The sequence below is a fragment of the Mus musculus genome, chromosome 6 (assembly GCF_000001635.26).
Source record: "Mus musculus strain C57BL/6J chromosome 6, GRCm38.p6 C57BL/6J".
Classification (NCBI taxonomy): Eukaryota; Metazoa; Chordata; class Mammalia; order Rodentia; family Muridae; genus Mus; species Mus musculus.
Genome location: NC_000072.6, coordinates 27,321,684 through 27,341,203, shown reverse-complemented (window position 1 = coordinate 27,341,203; position 19,520 = coordinate 27,321,684). Strand labels below are relative to the sequence as shown.

Here is a 19,520-nt window from a genome sequence, read left to right as displayed (position 1 = left end):
CTTACATTTAAAAAAGTAGTGTTAAGTTGGGGTTGCCAGATTTAGGAAATAAAAATACAGGTGTTCATTTAAATATGGATTTAAGATGATAAAAGTTTGCTGGTTATCTTTAGTTATGACCTATATAATACTTGTTAGTTTGATATTTAATCATATCTGAATGCCCTGTTTTATGTTGTGCAGGTCTACACTAGGTTTATGAGTGCCCACTGACAGGATGAATGCAAGTAATAAAAAGTGGTTATAATCCTCAAGTTACTTGCTATGAGAATTGAATGAGGCCTTATGAATAGACTCAGAATACTGAATATTTTAATGCAAATAATTTTTTAAAAATGAGAAATAATTCATAAACTAGAACAGTATCCGATGTCTAAATGGCATAAAGTGCAATGATGGGTATTTATAGTGAGTGAAATAAAGGTCTCTCAAAGATATGAACACGTTAATCTTCTGAGTCTGTAAATATATAATGGTATCTGGTAAAGGAGAACTAAAATGAAAGATGGAATCAAGGTTATTCATCCACCCACTAGGATGCTTTGCTAAATGGTGGGTTCAATATAGCCCTAAGAAAACTGAAATGTGGAAGAGGCAGACAAGGTCAGTGTCACAGAGACAATCCCAAGACCATGGCTAGAGTTCACTCTGTGAGTATGGAAGAGTTTAAGTACTTGCTGGTTTGAGGACTGAAGTCTCTGAAGTCCAAGCTGTTTAAACAGCTTCACTTCAGCTATTCACTGAAGCATTATTGAGTTGGGCTAATATAAAACCCATCACATTTAAACGTACCTTCCTGCATCTGTGAGGAGACCAAATTGCTTATTGGCATCCCATTTGCCAGTCAGTGGAGAAACAAAAACAGATGGATCGTGATGTGGGCATCTGCTGCGCTGGCTGAACATGTTTAAGTCAGTAGATACTAAGCTTTGCAAGGGTTCAGGCACAGCTTTGTCGCTGTATGTATCTCCTCTGGTAAACACAATGCTTAACACAAGTTTGTAGAAAACTTTGGAATAAGCAAAATTACTGAACAAATAAAGAATGCTGGCTTGTATTCTCCACATTGTCATGGTTTCAAAATATCTTCTTGAAAAGTCAAAGTAAACTCTATTTAAAAATATTTTTAGACTTTATAAAGAAAGCAACCAAATGTTCAGTAACATATACTTAAGGGTGTCCAAATTGCCATCAGTATTAACTAGTTTGATGGAAAATTAATGAAGATAAAACACTTCTATTTCCTTACTGTTTTCTATCCACAATCTCTGTGTTTCTATGTTTTAGCTCTGCTTCATAACCAGAAAAATTAGATTGTACTCCAAATCCTATCCATATTAAGATGAAAGTAAAGAGGGGAGTGTGTTGAAGTTGCCAATCAATCCTGTTCAAATCCTTTAGGCAGTGAGGATGCTTTCCTCACTACCCTCCCCAGTGTTTTGTTTTCCTGAATGAAACACAAACACACACACACACACACACAGACACACACACACACACACACACACACACACACACACACACACAGACACACACACACACAGACACACAGACACACACACACACACACACACACACACACACACACACACACACACACACACACACAGACAACAGATCAGTGTTTGGGCCACTCCAAAACCTCTGGTGGAAAACACCTCCCATCCAATATTCTTGAGTTATTACTTACTAAAATCTATATTTCATTATTGTTACCCTAGATACAGTCGGGGAGGGGGGCGGAGCTGGAGCTGCTCTTCCCCAGAGCTTACCTGTTGGCTGTCTCTCTGTCCTGCCTTCTCAGGCATGGCAGCTACTCCTTTCTGGTTGGCAGCTATATCCCCCAGCCCCTGCACCTCTGTCCTTCTCCTCTTGGTCCCTCACCCAGGAATCCTAAAAATTCTGCCTCTGTCTCCCTGCCCATCCACTGGCTGTCAGCAACTTTCCTTACCAATCAACTGTGGACAGCGTCCTTCAGCAACTTATATGCATATGTGTGGATGTAATTTGTAATTTGTGTCCTGTAATTTGCAGGACCAAATTAACACAAGTATCACTAGAACAAATCCACAAAGGTAATGAACATAGAAGCATGTTGGATGTGACATTGTGATAATACAGAAACTATACTTCTATTCTCAGAGCATCTTAGGATATAGAAGCAGTGGCCATCCTTTTGACAATATCCACTCAGTTTGGGATGTGGCCATAGAAACACATTGCTCTGAGATGCACCATCAAGCTTGTGGTGACTTACCCAAGGAGAGTCTTTGTGAAAGTTTAGTTTGAATAATGCTACTACTAACAAGAATCAGGGGCACACAGTTGTGAGGGTAACTGTAGATGTTGCTTCTATTTCCTCAGATAAATGGATGAGAACTGTACCCAAGGTGTGTGATTACATGGCTTGTGCTGAGTCCAAAGCATTTCCTTCTCTGTTTCAACTATCCCTAGGCCTAGGCCTAAGCCTGGAAACTTCTAGCCTCTGTACAATCTATTCTTCCAAGCTGACTGATTCAATTTGGCTTCTCTCAGCTTCTACCTGAATTTCTCTGTTTGGCTTCATATTAACTTTGGCAATATATTCTAATCGTCTGACTTCTCATTCCCTGGCTTGTTCTGTCTTCACCTGTGTCTAATATGTTCTCTCAGCAACCTGTCTGTCATACAAGCATCTCCCTCTCCCTCCCCCTCTCTCTATCTCCTTCTTCTTCTCCCTCCCTTTCTCCCTATCCCACTTCACCCACTCCCCAACTCCACCCTGTCTTTCCTGTGCTGTTCTCTAGTGAGTTGGAAGTATTCTCTGATTTACTCTATCAAATTGTTCTCTCATTCATAACTTTGTCTTCCCCTCAATTAGAGGCAATTTTCATACATGACTGCTTCCTTCTATAAACTAAATTTACCTTCATTGTTAGTGATTAAAGGTGTGTAAAAAGGGTATGTCTACATTCCAGCCTGATCACAAAGACCCAAAAGCTCTTTGGATGTGATCCCTTGCCAGAGCAGCCATGTTGCTGGATTAAAATTTCTCAACAGGATCATACGTATGAATCTATTTACATTATTTTATATGCAGACATCCAGTTAGATCTACACCATTTGTTGAAGATGCTTTCTTTATTTTCTTTTTCTCTATTTATTTCTCTCTTTCTTTTTAAAATTGTATGGTTTTGGTTTCTTTGTTAAGTATCAAGTGTGTAGGTTTATATCTTGGCCTTTGGTTCGAGTCCATAGTTCAATCTGTCTGTTTCTAAACCAATACTATTCAGTTTTTATTACTATTGCTTTGTAGTATAGCTTGAATCAGGGATGGTGATACCCCCAGAAACTTTTACTGTACAGGATTGTTTTAGTTATCCTAGGTTTTTGTCCTGCCTACAAGAAGTACAGGGACAAAGTTGGAACAGAGATTGAGAGAAAGACCAACCAATGACAGGTCCAACTAAAGGACCATCCCATGGGCAAGAACCAGTCCCTGACACTATTAATGATACTTTGTTATGCTTGCAGACAAAAGCCTAGAATAATTGTCCTCTGAGAAGCTCCACACAACAGCTGACCAAAACAGTTTCAGAGAACCAGAGCCAAAATTGAGAAGGAACTTAGGGGTCCATTCTCTTCCAGTATGGTTTGAGAAATGAGAACAGATATATGTGAATTGTGCTTCTAATCTTCCCACACTTGCTATCAGTCTACACAGGGAAAATTTTTCCTTTAAATATTTTTTATTTTGTAACTATGGCCTCTTGGCTAAGTCTTTTTTCAGAATATCAAATTTTTGTTTTAATTTATCTCTAGTCTTCTAAATGTGAAAACTTTCTTCTATACTCAGCAACATATATTATTTTTATTTATTATTTATTTATTTATTTATTTATTTATTTATATCCCAAATGTTGACCCCCTTCAGGTCCCTCTTCAAAGATTTCTTTCCCACTACCTCTGAGGAGGTACCTCCCTGGGCATCCCCTTCCTGGGGCATCATGTCTCCATAGAATTAGACACATTTTCACCCACTAAGGCCAGACAAGGCAGTCCTCTGCTACATATGTTCTGGTGGCCTCAGGCCAGCCCTTCTATGCTCTTTGATTGGTGGCTTAGTCTCTGGGCTCTCCCAGGGGTCCAGGTTAGTTGACACTGTTAGTCTCCCTTTTGGGTTGCCATCCAATTTCAGTTCCATTAATCCTTCCCCTAACTCTTCCACTGAGGTCCTGAACTCAGACCAATACTTGCCTGTATCTGCATGCCTCAGTCTGCTGCTGGTAGAGCCTTTCAGAGACCAGCCATGCTAGGCTCCTGTCTGCAATCACAACATAGTATCAGTAATAGACATTGATTTTTTTAAATATTCATTTCTTGCTTAGCCTTTTGACATTCTTATGTGTTGTTATTCACAGATATAGCTAAGACCCCCTTGTTTAGCACAACACTTTAGTACTAAGAGTTTTAGAATGTTGATTGAAGTCTTCTCTCCTTTTCACCTTATATTATTAGTACACTTCTTGCCCTTTGTTCCACATTTCATGTTCTTGTCTTCAAAGAATTTGATCCCACTAACAAAAAGTTAACAGTCAATTCTTAGGCTCATCTTGTTCATCTTCTTAAAGGTTTTTGTGGTGAATTTCCAGACATCTTTTTTCAGCTTCCATTCAACAGGATAAAAGACAGAACTCATAGAGCTTTTCTCATCACAATGCCCCTGGAGGGAAGCATTACTTAAAAAAAAAATCACAAGAAGTATAAAACATTGTCAGTTTGTTCACAGATTTGTCTAAGACAGGTTCAACCTAAAATCTCAGGGAAAGCATAATATCAAAGTTCATCATAATATTAACTTTGCTAATACCTGTTGACCAGGACCATATAATAAGCAGTTTCAAGGATGTAGCACAGATGAGGGCAAGGCCTGAATATTAAATTCTCAAGTTGACAGTAATCCAAAACCATAAGGTTGAATTTTTGGCTTTATCTAAAGAGAGATTTCTAATTTTAGTCAAATATTTCACAAGTTGTGCCACTGTGAAAATTGGGCTGTGAAGGAATCTTTGCAGATCACAGTGTCAATATCAAGAATTATCTCTTTTTTGAACATATTTTTATTAGATATTTTCTTCAGTTACATTTCAAATGCTATCCCAAAAGTCCCCTATACCCTCCTCCTACCCTGCTTCCGTACCCACTCCTTGGCCCTGGCTTTCCCCAGTACTGGGGAATATAAAGTTTGCTAGACCAAGTGATAGCCATCTAGGAAATCTTCTGCTACATATGCAGCTAGGGACACGAGTTCTGGGGGTACTGATTAGTTCATATTGTTGTTCCACCTATATGGTTGCAGACCCCTTCAGCTCTTGGGTACTTTCTCTAGCTCCTACATTGGGGCTCCTGTGTTTCATCCTATAGATGACTGTGAGCATCCACTTCTGTATTCGCCAGGTACTGGAAAAACCTCACAGGAGACAGCTATATCAGGGTCCTTTCAGCAAAATCTTGCTAGCATATGCAATAGTATCTGTGTTTGGCGGCTGATTATGGGATGGACCCCCGGGTGAGGCAGTCTCTGGATGATCCAACCTTTCATCTTAGCTCCAAACTTTTTCTCTGTAATTCCGTCCATGGGTATTTTATTCCCTATTCTAGGGAGTAATGAAGTATCCATGAGTTGGTCTTCCTTCTTCATTTTCTTGTGTTTTGGAAGTTGTATCTTGGGTATTCTAGGTTTCTGGGCTAATATCCACTTATCAGTGAATGTGTATCAAGTCACTTCTTTTGTAATTGGGTTACCTCACTCAGGATGATATCCTCCAGATACATCCAATTGCACAAGAATTTCATAAATTCGTTGTTTTTAATAGCTGAGTAGTACTCCATTGTGTAAATGTACCACATTTTGTGTATCGATTCCTCTGTTGAGGGACATCTGGGTTCTTTCCAGCTTCAGGCTATTATAAATAGGGCTGATATGAACATAGTGGAGCATGTGTACTCATTACCAGTTGGAACACCTTTTGGGTATATGCCCAGAGGTATTGCTGGATCTACCTATAGTACTATGTCCGGTTTTCTGAGGAACCGCCAGACTGATTTCTAAGTGGTTGTACAATCTTGCAATCCCACCAGTAATGGAGGAGTATTCCTCTTTCTCCACATCCTCACCAGCATCTGCTGTCACCTGAATTTTTGAACCTAGCCATTTTGACTGGTGTGAGGTGGAATCTCAGGATTGTTTTGATTTTCATTTCCTTGATGATTAAGGATGTTGAAAAGTTTTTCAAGTGCTTCTTAGCCCTTCAGTATTCCTCAGTTGAGAATTCTTTGTTTAACTCAGTACCCCATTTTTAATGGGGTTATTTGAATTTCTGGAGTTCAGCTTAAGCTCTTTGTTTATATTGGATATTAGTCCCCTATCAGACTTAGGATTGGTAAAAATTCTTTCCCAATCTGTTGGTGGCCTTTTTGTCTTATTGACAGTATCTTTTGCCCTATAGAAGCTTTGCAATTTTATGAGGTCCCATTTGTTGACTCTTGATCTTACAGCATAGGCCACTGTGTTCTGTTCAGGAATTTTTCCCTGTGCCCATATTTTCAAAGGTTTTCCCCACTTTCTCCTCTATAAATTTCAATGTTTCTGGTTTTATGTGGAGGTCTTTGATCTACTTAGACTTGAGCTTTATACGAGGAGATAAGAATGGATCAATTCACATTCTTCTACATGATAACCGCCAGTGGTGCCAGCACCATTTGTTGAAAATGCTGTCTTTTTTCCACTGGATGGTTTTTAGCTCCCTTGTCAAAGATCAGGTGACCATAGGTGTGTAGGTCCATTTTTGGGTCTTCAATTTTATTCCATTGATCTACCTATTCAATTCTATTCCATTGGTACCTGTTTGTCACTATACAAGTACCATGCAGTTTTAATCACAATTGCTCTGTAGTACAGCTTGAGGTCAGGCATGGTGATTCCCCCAGAGGTTCTTCTATTGTTGAGAATAGTATTTGCTATCCTAGGGTTTTTGTTATTCCAGATGAATTTGCAAATTGTCCTTTATAACTCAGTGAAGAATTAAGTTGGAGTTTTATGGAGATTATATTGAATCTGCAGATATCTTTTGGCAGGATAGCCATTTTTATTATATTAATCCTGCCAATCCATGAGCATGGGATATCTTTCCATCTTCTGAGATCTTCTTCAATTTCTTCAGAGAGTTGAAGTTCTTGACATACAGGTCTTTCATGTCCTTAGAGTCACAGCAATGTATTTTATATTATTTGTGACTTGTGAAGGGTATTGTTTCCCTACTTTATTCCTCAGCCAGTTTATCCTTTGTGTAGAGAAAGTCCACAGATTTGAGTTAATTTTATATCCAACTACTTCACTGAAGCTGTTTATCATGTTTAGGAGTTCTCTGGTGGAATTTTTAGGGTCACTTATATATACACTATCATATCATCTGCCAATAGTGATATGTTGACTTCTTCCGTTCCAATTTGTATTCCCTTGATCTACTTTTGTTGTCGAATTGCTCTGGCTAGAACTTCAAGTACTATATTGAATAGGTAGGGAGAAAGTGAGCAGCCTTGTCTATTCCCTGATTTTAGGGGGATTGCTTTGAGTTTCTCTCCATTTAGTTTAATGTTGGCTACTGGTTTGCTGTAGATTGCTTTTATTATGTTTAGGTATGGGCCTTGTATTCCTGATCTTTCCATGTCTTTTATCATGAAGAGGTGTTGGATTTTGTCAAGTGCTTTCTCAGCATCTAATGGGATGATTATGTGATTTTTGTCTTTGAGTTTGTTTATATAGTGGATTACATTGATGGATTTTCGTATATTAAACCATCCCTGCATCCTTGGGATGAAGCCTACTTGGTCAGGATGGATGATCGTTTTGATGTGTTCTTGGATTCGGTTTGCGAGGATTTTATTGAGTATTTTTGCAATGATATTCATAAGGGAAATTGGTCTGAAGTTCTCTTTCTTTGTTGGATCTTTGTGTGGTTTAGGTATCAGAGTAATTGTGGCTTCATAGAATGAATTGGGTAGACAACCTTTTGCTTCTATTTTGTGGAATAGTTTGAGGAGAGTTGGAATTAGCTCTTCTTTGAAGGTCTGATAGAACTCTGCACTAAACCCATCTGGTCCTGGGCTTTTTTTGGTTGAGATACTATTAATGACTGCTTTTATTTCTTTAGAGAAAATGGTACTGTAAAATAATATGATCCTGATTTAACTTTGGTACCTTGTATCTGTCTAGGAAGTTGTCCATTTCATCCAGGTTTTCCAGTTTTGTTGAGTATAGCCTTTTGTAGTAGGATCTGATGATGTTTTGGATTTCCTCAGGATCTGTTGTTATGTCTCCTTTTTCATTTCTGATTTTGTTAATTAGGATACTGTCCCTGTGCCCTCTAGTTAGTCTGGCTAAGGGTTAATCTAGCTTGTTAGTTTTCACAAAGAACCAGCTCCTGGTTTGGTTGATTCTTTGCATAGTTCTTTCTCTTTCCACTTGGTTGATTTCTGCCCTAAGTTTGATTATTTCCTGCGGTCTACTCCTCTTAGGTGAATTTGCTTCCTTTAGTTCTAGAGCTTCTAGGTGTGCTGTTAGACTATTAGTGTATGCTCTCTCTAGTTTCTTTTTGGAGGAACTCAGGGCTATGAGTTTTCCTATTAGGACTGCTTTCATTGTGTCCCTTAAGTTTGGGTATGTGGTGGCTTCATTTTCATTAAACTCTAAAAAGTCTTTAATTTATTTCTTTATTTCTTCCTTGACCACGATATCATTGAGGAGAGTATTGTTCAGTTTCCACATGAATGTTGGCTTTCTATTATTTATGTTGTTATTGAAGATCAGCCTTATTCCATGCTTATCTGATAGGATGCAAGGGAAATTTCAATATTTTGTATCTGTTGAGGCCTGTTTTGTGACCAATTATATGGTCAGTTTTGGAGGAGGTACCCTGAGGTGCTGAGAAGGAGGTATATCCTTTGTTTTAGGATAAAATGTTCTGTAGATATCTGTTAAATTCATTTGTTTCATAACTTCTGTTAGTGTCCATGTGTCTCTGTTTAGTTTCTGTTTCCAGGATCTGTCCATTGGTGAGAGTGGGGTATTGTAGTCTCCCACTATTATTGTGGGAGGTGCAATGTGTTTTTTGAGCTTTACTAAAGTTTCTTTAATGAATGTGGCTGCCCTTGCATTTGGAGCATAGATATTTAGAATTGAGAGTTCATCTTAGTAGATTTTACCTGTGATGAGTATGAAGTGCTCCTCCTTCTCTTTTTTGATGACTTTGGGTTGGAAGTCGATTTTTTTTTTTGATACTAGAATGGCTACTCCAGCTGGTTTCTTTGGACCATTTGCTTGGAAAATTGTTTTTCAGCCTTTTACTCTGAGGTAGTGTCTGTCTTTATCCCTGAGGTGTGCTTCCTGTAAGCAGCAAAATGTTGGGTCCTGTTTGTGTAGCCAGTCTGTTAGTCTATGTCTTTTTATTGGGGAATTTAGTCCATTGATGTTAAGAGAAATTTTTAAAAAGTAGTTGTTTATTCCTGTCATTTTTGTTGTTAGAGTTGGGAATCTGTTCTTGTGGCTATCTTCTTTTAGTTTTGTTAAAGGATTACTTTCTTGCTTTTTCTAGGGTGTAATTTCAATCTTTGTGTTGGTGTTTTCCCTTTATTTATTATAGGAGAACACTGTAATAACCTTTGAAGGGATGGATTTGTGGAAAGATATTGTGTGAATTTGTTTTTTTCGTGGAATACTTTGGTTTCTCCATCTATGGAGAACCATCTTTTGCCATCTGGAAATCTCTGGTGTTAATGATCAAGCTGTCTCTGTTTGGAGCTTGATCCTTCTGTGATTCTGTTAACCTCTGTCAGCACTCCTGGAATTCCAACTCTCACCTGAGTTCCAGTGGTCAGAGCACTCTCTGCAGGCAAGCTCTCCTCTTGCAGGGAAGGTGTCCAGCAGTCTGTGGCTCTGATCCACCTCCTGAGTTCTGGGGTCAGAGCCCTCCCTGTAGGCCAACTCTCCTCTGGCAAGGAATGTGCCGAGGGGTCTCCATCTCAGCTCTGCCTCCTGGCTGAGAATGAAGGCTTGAGGGGACCCTAACCAAGAAGCTCTGTTGCTTCTATCACCCATGTGCTCTCAGGTGGTCAGGAGGTTCTGGGTGTGCTAGGGGTCCTGTGGCGTGGAGAGCACTCTGGAGCCCTCAGTGGCCTCTGCTGGGCTCAAAAGGAAGATGGCGGGGGTGGCCCAGATGGAAAAGGATCTGAGCCTCTGGTCAGGTGGGGTTCCTTTGTTCCTATTCCTGCCGGCACAAGACCCTCTGCAATTCCTTGGAGCTGATGTTGTGTTCCACTTACCCGTGATCCCGGCGTGATCCTGAGGTGATCCCGAGGTTCTGAGGTGTGGAGAGCACTCTGGATCTCTTAGTGGCCTCTGCTGGGCTCAAAATCATCAAGAGTTATCTTAAGTGGGGGCAAGGCAACTGCCTGATTGGTTAAATAGTTATTCAGTTCCTTAGCACTCAAGTAAACTCATGTAAAAAAAAAATGATGGTGTGAATCTGTAAGCCCAGTGCTGGAAAGCAAGTGGATGACTGAGACTTGATGGCCAGTGGAGAGTAGTGGAAGAAGACATCATGATGTCAGCCTCTGGATTTTACATAAACACACATATCAGCACATGCATGTACATAAGGACACATACACAACTATGCTACATACATACTCACATATAAAAAATATATAGAGATTCTGAGTCCCATCAAGAACTGACGATAAACCCTATATGTCCAGATGATCCCTAGAGGATATCTTTAATATCTCAAAGTAAAAAGTCATTGCCAGCAAAGACCCTAGGTCAATACAGTGGTTAAGAATTCTTTTTTAAATCTATACTAATTGGACCAGAAAAGAATATAAAAAGACAAGGCTGATCTTCCATTTTGAGAGATATCAATATTTTCTAGAATTTTAATTTTCTTCAAAAGATTCCTTAAATATTTTATTCTATTTTTCCATTTCAAACATTTGTTGATTTTTTTCTTGAAGTCTTAACAAGAATGCCTTGTAATACTCCAGGTCAGTTCTGAGAGAGGATTTGATAAATCCCTTTTTTAATGAGGAAATCACTTCAGCTGTTATTTGGAAATCATGTTTAGCTCTTGAATCATGTTGAGTTGTTGTTTGTTTTGTTTTTGTTTTTTTAAATTGTCTTTTAAAAGTGTATTTCAGCTGAGCCATGAGTGTCATTAAATGCCATGTGATGGTTCAATACAGTTTCTAAAGGGAATACAGTTTATCAAAAGAAATGAGGCATGCAGTGATACTAAGGAAATAAGCAAATAAATCCTTGCTAATAAGTCTGCCAGAAGAACTTTGCCTATGTCATTCAGTCCAGTTGTAATGTAGTATTTCTGTAGTGTACCTCAAGGAGATTTCACTTTCCCTTCTTTGAATAGTTGGTGTAGATGCATGACTGTGTGTGTGAATACCTGCATGTGTGTGTGTATGTTTGTTCAGTTCAAGTTTTCTATGCATTTATACTATAATAAGAATAATGACTTAACTGTCTCAATTTTGGAAGCTCTAAAGTTCTATTCTTCACATGCACTATCATCATATTTTCATTGTCTATGCCTTGATTTTAAAGATAAGCGATATTTAGAATTTTTTTTTTGCCCTTTATCCTAGATACTTTTTTTCTTTATTGTGTTTAGCGCAGAAGTTAGATTGCTCTGATTTTGCATTTTGAAATTTTATTACCACTAAGTTTTTAGCATGGTTAAACCAGTAAGTTTTCAAAAAAAAATCTGTGCATTGGGTATAGCAATGATATCAAAGGGATTTTGGAACCTTGGATCAGGTTTCTTTTATCTGATAAATAGTATGTCTTCAGTGGACAAGCTCAGTACTTGCTTTTATTATTACATTGCTTTATTGTGGTTTCTATGCTGCATTCATCTTCTTAATATGCCTAAATTGTAATTGATTTCATGATGAATTTGGCTTGTATTCATCTCTCCCATTTTCATTTAAATTAATTACAAGTCCATCAGCAGTCCTCTGAACAAATATATGTTTCTGTATCTCATGAAATAATAAAATAAATAATAAAATAAATAATAAAATAAATAATAATAAGCCCTTTTTCACGGATCTGTTATCATAAATGACAGTTAAAAATCAAAATCCTACCACATGACATCATCTATGTCATCAATCATTAATTAATGTTTTAAGCTTTAATTAGAAGAAAAAACATCAAAACCTCTTTGATCTGAAAATATTATTTCTTACCCCTAATTTCAGTGTTCTAACATGATTTCACAGTTTTTGTAACCAATGTGTATTCCTTTGTCTAATAAAATAATTAGGAAACAGGACCAATGATAGAATACATATTTTAGCATCATATATATATTTGTACTTGATCAGTTCTCTAGTTCTTATGAACATAGTTACTACCTCTTATGCATCATATAGTTTAACAGTGCTTACATGTTCATATCTTCTAGGGTTTAGATATAATATGATCTTTATATCTCCCACCTCTTCATAATCCAGATTCTAGATCATTGAAGAGATAGTCCATATCACTTAACCAATTTACTTTCCTCTAGAGAGATGAGGTAAACACTAGGAAAAAAATGTACTTATCAATTTTGAGTCAGAAAGGCTCCTTATGTTTGGTAACAGTTATTGCAGCACTTGAGGTAAAATTCTATTTCAGAAGTTAGTACCATATGTAACTAAAACAATAGATGGATTTCATTAATTTGGAATGACTATGCCTTGAGTATTTGACTTTTCAATTACTTATGTTGAAATTTATTTGTGAATTTAATGGTCTTGAGAGGTAGAGCTAATAAGAACCTTTAAGTTATACGGACTCTATATTCATGGATGACTGTTATTTCATATGAGGCTTTTATGAAGAGAGTCTCTATTTTTGTCTTTTGCCATGTGAAGTTGTGCAATGGAGTCCGTGCAAGGTGCACTCATTCAGGGTTTTGCATATTCAACCTTTGAAAATGTGAAAAATATCTGTGTTCTCTGTACATTACCCAGTGTATGTGCCTGTGGACCAAAGATTTACACAGATATTAATTCTATAATGTAGTCCAGAAACTTCAACTTTGAGTGTGACTTTCTTCCTGTTTTAACTAGTGGATATGCCAGTGAGCTCCTTATGTTCCCAGTCTGTCCTCCCCATGTCTAGGCACCCTTTAGCATCAGTGTGCATAAAACAATAAAAACCGAGTTCTCTTAAGGATGAAGATGGTAGCTCAGAAAAGGGAGAGTCCAGACACAGAAGATATTTTGATTGATAGAAATGGGATTCTGGTCAAACAAACTGAGACTGTGGGAGATGCTGCAGAGACAAAGGCAGGAGGGTTGGGGATGAACTGGTGAGGCTTATATTCATTTACATTTCCTGGAAGGAAAAAGCAATTCTAGGCAGAAGGAACTCCTTGTGGACTCAGAAGGTTCTTTACCTCAGAACATGATTTTTGACCTTGGTTTGTGAGTATATAGTAGCTTAATACAAATCAACAAAAAGCAAAACAAAAACAAAAACAATGGGTCTTTAAAAACAATCTTCCTCTCTTGTGTCTATTGTTTGCATTTTGAATAAATCTCTGAATTGAAACTAGCTTTACTAAAGGTTACAGTTATATAAGTAAACCTTCTGATTGCTGAAGAGAAACTGCTAGGTTAAAGCCAATATTTATTAATTATGTAGGAATAGATATCATTGTAGTAGAGTCCAAAATATATTGATCCAATTGATCTTCATTAAATACCATGAAATATGTACTATGTTTATTGAATTTGATAGATGAAATAGGGAAAGAAATTTGTCTATAGACAGAGGATTAGTTCTAGTGGTGATGGTATTGATGAAAATTAATATGTAAATTTTAAAACTGCAGTAAATTGCATAGGATGTTATAACCTTTATATATTCTGTTATCTAGCAGAAGCTACACAGGTACACACTGAAGAGCATTAATTAACTGGATACATGCCTGCAACATAGCATTTGCAAGGCAGAGGCAGAATATTTACCATTCTAGGCCAGCATGTGGTACATAATGAAACCTGTCACAAGAAACCAAACAAAATAAAATTCATAAATACATTAAAACTTTAACCATTGAGTGTGATTTTTTTTTACAGAAGGGAAACAGTTTCCTAGAAGGTCAGATCCTTATGGAAGCATATAGAGAATGTAGTAGATAAGACACTTAGACTGCTCAGGTAAGTATTGTGCAATGAGCACACTTAAAGAAGCATCATAAGGAGGGGTATGGACACTTTCAACCTACAGTGATTGATAAAATAAGAACACATGGTGTGTATGCCCACTTGATTGTTATATAGCTTCACAACATGTGGGAGGTTGGCCATTCGTGTTAACATGGAGGAACTAAAGAGTAAGTGAATAGTGTAGATACAAAATTAGCAAACACATCATGATTTAACTCACATGTGTAATGGAAGTTAGGCAAACTCATAGGAAGAATGTAGATTAAAAATTCTCTATCTATGGGTCAGGACCCAATTGGGCTCAACCAACCCTTTCACAGAAGTCATATATCAGATATCCTGCATAGCAGTTATTTACATTGTGATTCACAACAGTAAAAAATTACAGTTATGAAGAAGCAACTAAAATAATTTTATGGTTGGGGATTACCCCAACATGAGAAACTATATTAAAGTAGCATTATGAAGGTTGAGAACTGTTTATATAGACTGAAATTGGAAACAGGAGAAATGGGAAAGCTGGTCAAAAAGTACAAAGTTTCACTAATACATGACAGCTAATAACAGTGTAATGACTTTGTTTAACTAATGTGCTATAATCTTGAAATTTACTATGCCCCCATCATTAGCTGAGTCACAGTGATCATTTTATAATGCATATATGCATTAAGACCTGACCTCAAGCTATATACTTTAGAATTGTTGTTTCCTTTTCAATTGCACATAAATAAAATTTTTAAAAATTAACTCAAACTTAAAATGTGAAAGGTTAGTGTTCAGCTATTGTTCCTTAACTTTTCTTTGTAGGCTTAATTTTGCCATCAGCTTTGTAAAGATAGTCAGTCACAGAAGCGAGCAGTAGGTCTTTTGTTCCATGATATAAGAAGTATTAATTTTTGTCTCAGACTTGGAGACATTTTCTCTTCACCACTGGTCTGAACTGGCTCCATGAGGTAAGGTCCATCCTTAGATTTGGGATTACATGAGAAATCATTCAAACTACACACTTTATGAAAAAAAAAATACTGTGGAAAGATGGGAGCTGATGGACCATCCGTGTCAACCCTGAAGATAGTAACTCACAGCCAGTTTGATTTACGTCATGTTAATTAGTAGTTAGAATAATTATCCTGCATAATAAGTAACTTACCATTGGAAAGCTGGTTGGTGATCAGAGGCAAACATCATGGTTTTTATATGGATTTTATATGACTATAACTCTGCTTTTATAGAAGATCAATTGTAGAGTGGTAAAAGTTTGCTTGCATCCATCAACACGCAGCCTAATTGGTGAGAAGAGTCACATCCCTGTTCACTACTGTACTTTGGAGACTTGAAACTGATAAATGACTCCAGCTGCACAATTGAAGACATTTATCTTTCCTTCTTGGTATGAAGGTGTCTGTAATTTGGTTTCCCTACTCACCATCATTATTTGCAAGCTTTTAAATTGCATATTTTGCACAAGAATTAGTAATAAAAAGTTTGTTATTTGGAAATTAGTGGGTAAGAAATTCTTATCTATAATAATTACACGAAATTTTTGGAACATAGTCACTTCTCTTGTACAAATAGTAGCTACATATCTCAGTAGAAGAATTAAACTGCCAAAATAGAAATTTCTTTATTTATATGCATGATTTTGACAGAATAATATAGAAATAAATGATTAATTTATATGTTAAAATATAATGTTTCATATGTATATTGAGATATAAAGTGTAAAATAGTCACATATAAAAACATTAGTTTTATGTGTGTGTGTGTGTGTGTGTGTGTGTGTGTGTGTATCTTTATTACAAAAGTGGTAATTCTGGGGAAAGTTATTAAGGGAAAGTCTTTATTATAAAGGAAGAAAAAAATGATATATACTACCAAACTTGAAAATAGAAAATATAAACATATCTTAATTTAAACTTTAATAAAGTTGTATCTTTTTAAGTACAACATGTGTAAGTTGGTCAACAATTATCAAGTATTTTGGGATTTATAATTACTTACATGATTTCCCAAAAATCATATTGACATTTCCAAGGTGGATGTTGCATGGAAAATATTGGGATTTCTTTCTGAAAATTCCTTATTCACATTATATCAGAAAAACTCTTTGGAGTAAAATGAAAGTGGAAAGATAGCTAATAGGGTATGTCATGTTACCATAACTCTCAAGTCTCAGTGCCTTTAAGGCACTCATGAAAAGCTTGAAGTGGCTTGAGTGACTTTCTAAGGACATGGTTCTCTAATGAGGTCATTCTTAAAGAGAGTACCCGGAAGTTGGAGGCAGAAGGTGAGAGCATGAAGCATTGTCTCTGTGATACTGTCCCCCAGTGATTAGTGTTACTCATTCCTCATTGGTCATGTGTCTTACCTTATGTGGTCATATATATCTCTTCTTATCTAAATATGGATAAAGAATTAGAGCTCCTAGGGAATAAACCACCAACCAAAGAGTACACATGGAGGGACTCATGGCTCCAGCCACATATGTAGCAGAGAATGGCCTTGTTGGTCATCAATGTGAGGAGAGGCCCTTGGTCCTGGGAAGGCTTGATGCCCCAATGTAGGGGAATGCCAGGACAGGCAAGCAGGAGTGGGTGGGTTGGTGAGCATGGGGAGGGGGGATGGGATAGGGGGTTTTCAGAGGGGAAACCAGGAAAGGGGATTCCATTTGAATGTAAATAAAGAAAATATCTAATTAAAAAAAAGGGTTCTTATTATACTGGTAATAGGAGAATGGGAACTCTGCTGTGGTGGTTGACTTTCAACATGTATTCCTTCCCATATTAGAAAAACAGCACCTAGTAATTATACAAACTAAGGACAGTTTCCATGCATGCATATAATAAACTTTGCCCAAATCACATCTCTATTATGAGTCCTTCTACTTCTTATGTCTTTCAATATTCTTCATAATACTCCTTTTGATCTTTGTATTTCTTTAGATTGCACATATGAAAGAAATCATAACACATTGTTCTTTATGAGTTGAGATGATTTTCTATAACACAATGAACATGCATGCATTTACCTAAAAATGGTGTATTTTATTGTTTTCTTTATGGATAAATAGAATCCATACACACACACACACACACACACACACACACAGACACACACCAATTTCTTTTTTTAACATATGAATTAGGTTACTTTTTCAGTATATTTTATATACTTATTTTTGAAGTACACTTTAAATTAAATTATTTTAAGCTGAAGTTTGTAAATATGCAAGAATTAGAAAATTTATCAATATGATTATCACCATATCTGCTGCTAAAAGGTGTTTTTTACAACAAGCTTAAGGTAATGATTTCTTCAATGCTTCCTTTATCTATCTTCCTTTATCTATTTTGCTTTCTATCTGGTGTCATTCTCTTTTCAATATTTTACATTCCAAAAGTGCCTTTATGGGACACGAGTAACTTGGAGACCTTATTTTGTTTGCTTTAACTTTTATTCATGAAGGAAACACTAGGCTAATGATGTGAACATTATTGCCTCCTGTTAGTTCTTTCCTTTCCAGAGTCACTCATGTTCATCTTACCACTGTGTGTTCTGACCCACTTTCTCTGCCCTGCTACCCCTTTGCTCGGTGGCTGTTTTCTTCATCTGCGTCTCATAGCTGAAAATGTGTTTCTTCATGATGCGGGAACATCACGTCCTCACAGTTCAGCAACTGCATCAGAAACAGAAATAAAATGGACATCGGTTCTTGCGACTTACTCCAGTGGAGCATCCTTGAATCTCATTCCCTATCTTTCACCTAATTTCAGTTGCTGTGGTAATGGGGCCCTTCCCTTTGTAAAGTCTGAGACCCATGATCTCAACATTGGTTGATGGATGAATACGAGGACCTTTTCCTGGAACGTGAAGCTAGGGACTGTTCTCTGAGGAACAAACCGGCCTGTCATCAGCACACTCTGCACTTTAGTGGGTCCTTATGTCTACTCTCCAATTGTCCATACTGAATAGCCCAAATTACCTGTTATAAAGTGTGCATTCATTCAGCAGCATTTTTATGAGTGCAGTTTTAAAGATGTATTAACTAAGCAGTAAGCTGGAGAGAAGACATTCTCTAATAATTTAGCAGCATAGCTCATGAGAAATAGTCTGAAACTCTATTTTAGGATATAAAACTAGAACACTGAGATCTGTAGAGTTCTTAGTACAACAGTCTTAGCAGTTAGACTAGAGGTTTATTTTTCTGTCAATATTGTACCAAACCTTCTTTACAAGTCAAGTACAAATATTCATATTTACTCTTTAAAATTAGTATTGTTTTACATATGCTAATTTGGACAATTTGCATATTAAAAAGAGACTGCAGTTGAGTTTTTCTCTTACACTCTAATCAGAGAGTTTTGGAAATTTTCTCTCTTCTGTAAACACATCCTGGAGGAAGGCTCGTCATTTGCATTTTGTTTAAGAGTGTTGCCCTTGCAGACTATCAAAGAGCCTACCCTAGTATGTCATTATATAGCTTGTCATTACATAGATTTGGCATTTTACTGCTATCTCATTCAAGGGTAAGTGGCTGCTTTCCATTTTTTCCCCATTCTGAAATAATCAAATTAGAAATTTGCTGAGTTTTTTTCCATCCTTGTAATATCAGTCCTAGTCCCTGAAGCTCAAATATTTATAGGCAGTCATTAACGCCTGTAATGGCACATCCTCCATAAAGAAAAGGAGTTTATATCTAATCCCAACAGGTTGCCTGGTAACTGTAATCAATGCAAACTTGCTTCTGATCCTGCTTTAAAAGTAGATAAAATCTAACCAGTAACCCCCTGTAAACACTTTATAAGCACCATTTCAGCCAGACATTGATCACCCCAGACCATGCTCCCTGCTGCTGCCCCTGAGTTCTGGTGGATTTAAATCCATATTGCCCCACAGGTGGCCTGCCCAGGCCTGATGTCAGTCTTCTGGGACACATCAACGTGTTCTTCCTCAATGACGCACCCTACACTGGTGTCACAGTCTCAGATACAAACTACCTGTCCTTCTGCACCTTTTCTCTGACATGGTTTAAGTGTCCTGATTGCTAGATTTCTATAACTGGTCCAACTTCTTCTGGCCTTGTCTAAAATCATCCAGACCCTGTGATAACAGCCTCAAGATCTCTCTCTTATTTAGTCTCTCTTACACACTATAGATTCTAGTACTACTCGTTAGCATTGAGGTTTATGGGCACTGCCATTTTGCTTTAATTAGTTGTTCCTATCTCTTCTCTCCCTCTTTTCCCCAAT

General features: G+C 37.2%; 1 protein-coding gene across 7 annotated transcripts in view; it reads left to right on the top strand.

Annotated features, from left to right (window-relative positions):
• The window catches only part of Grm8 (glutamate receptor, metabotropic 8), an 860,026-nt gene that overhangs the window by 793,943 nt on the left and 46,563 nt on the right, over window positions 1–19,520 (top strand). The window lies entirely within an intron of this gene.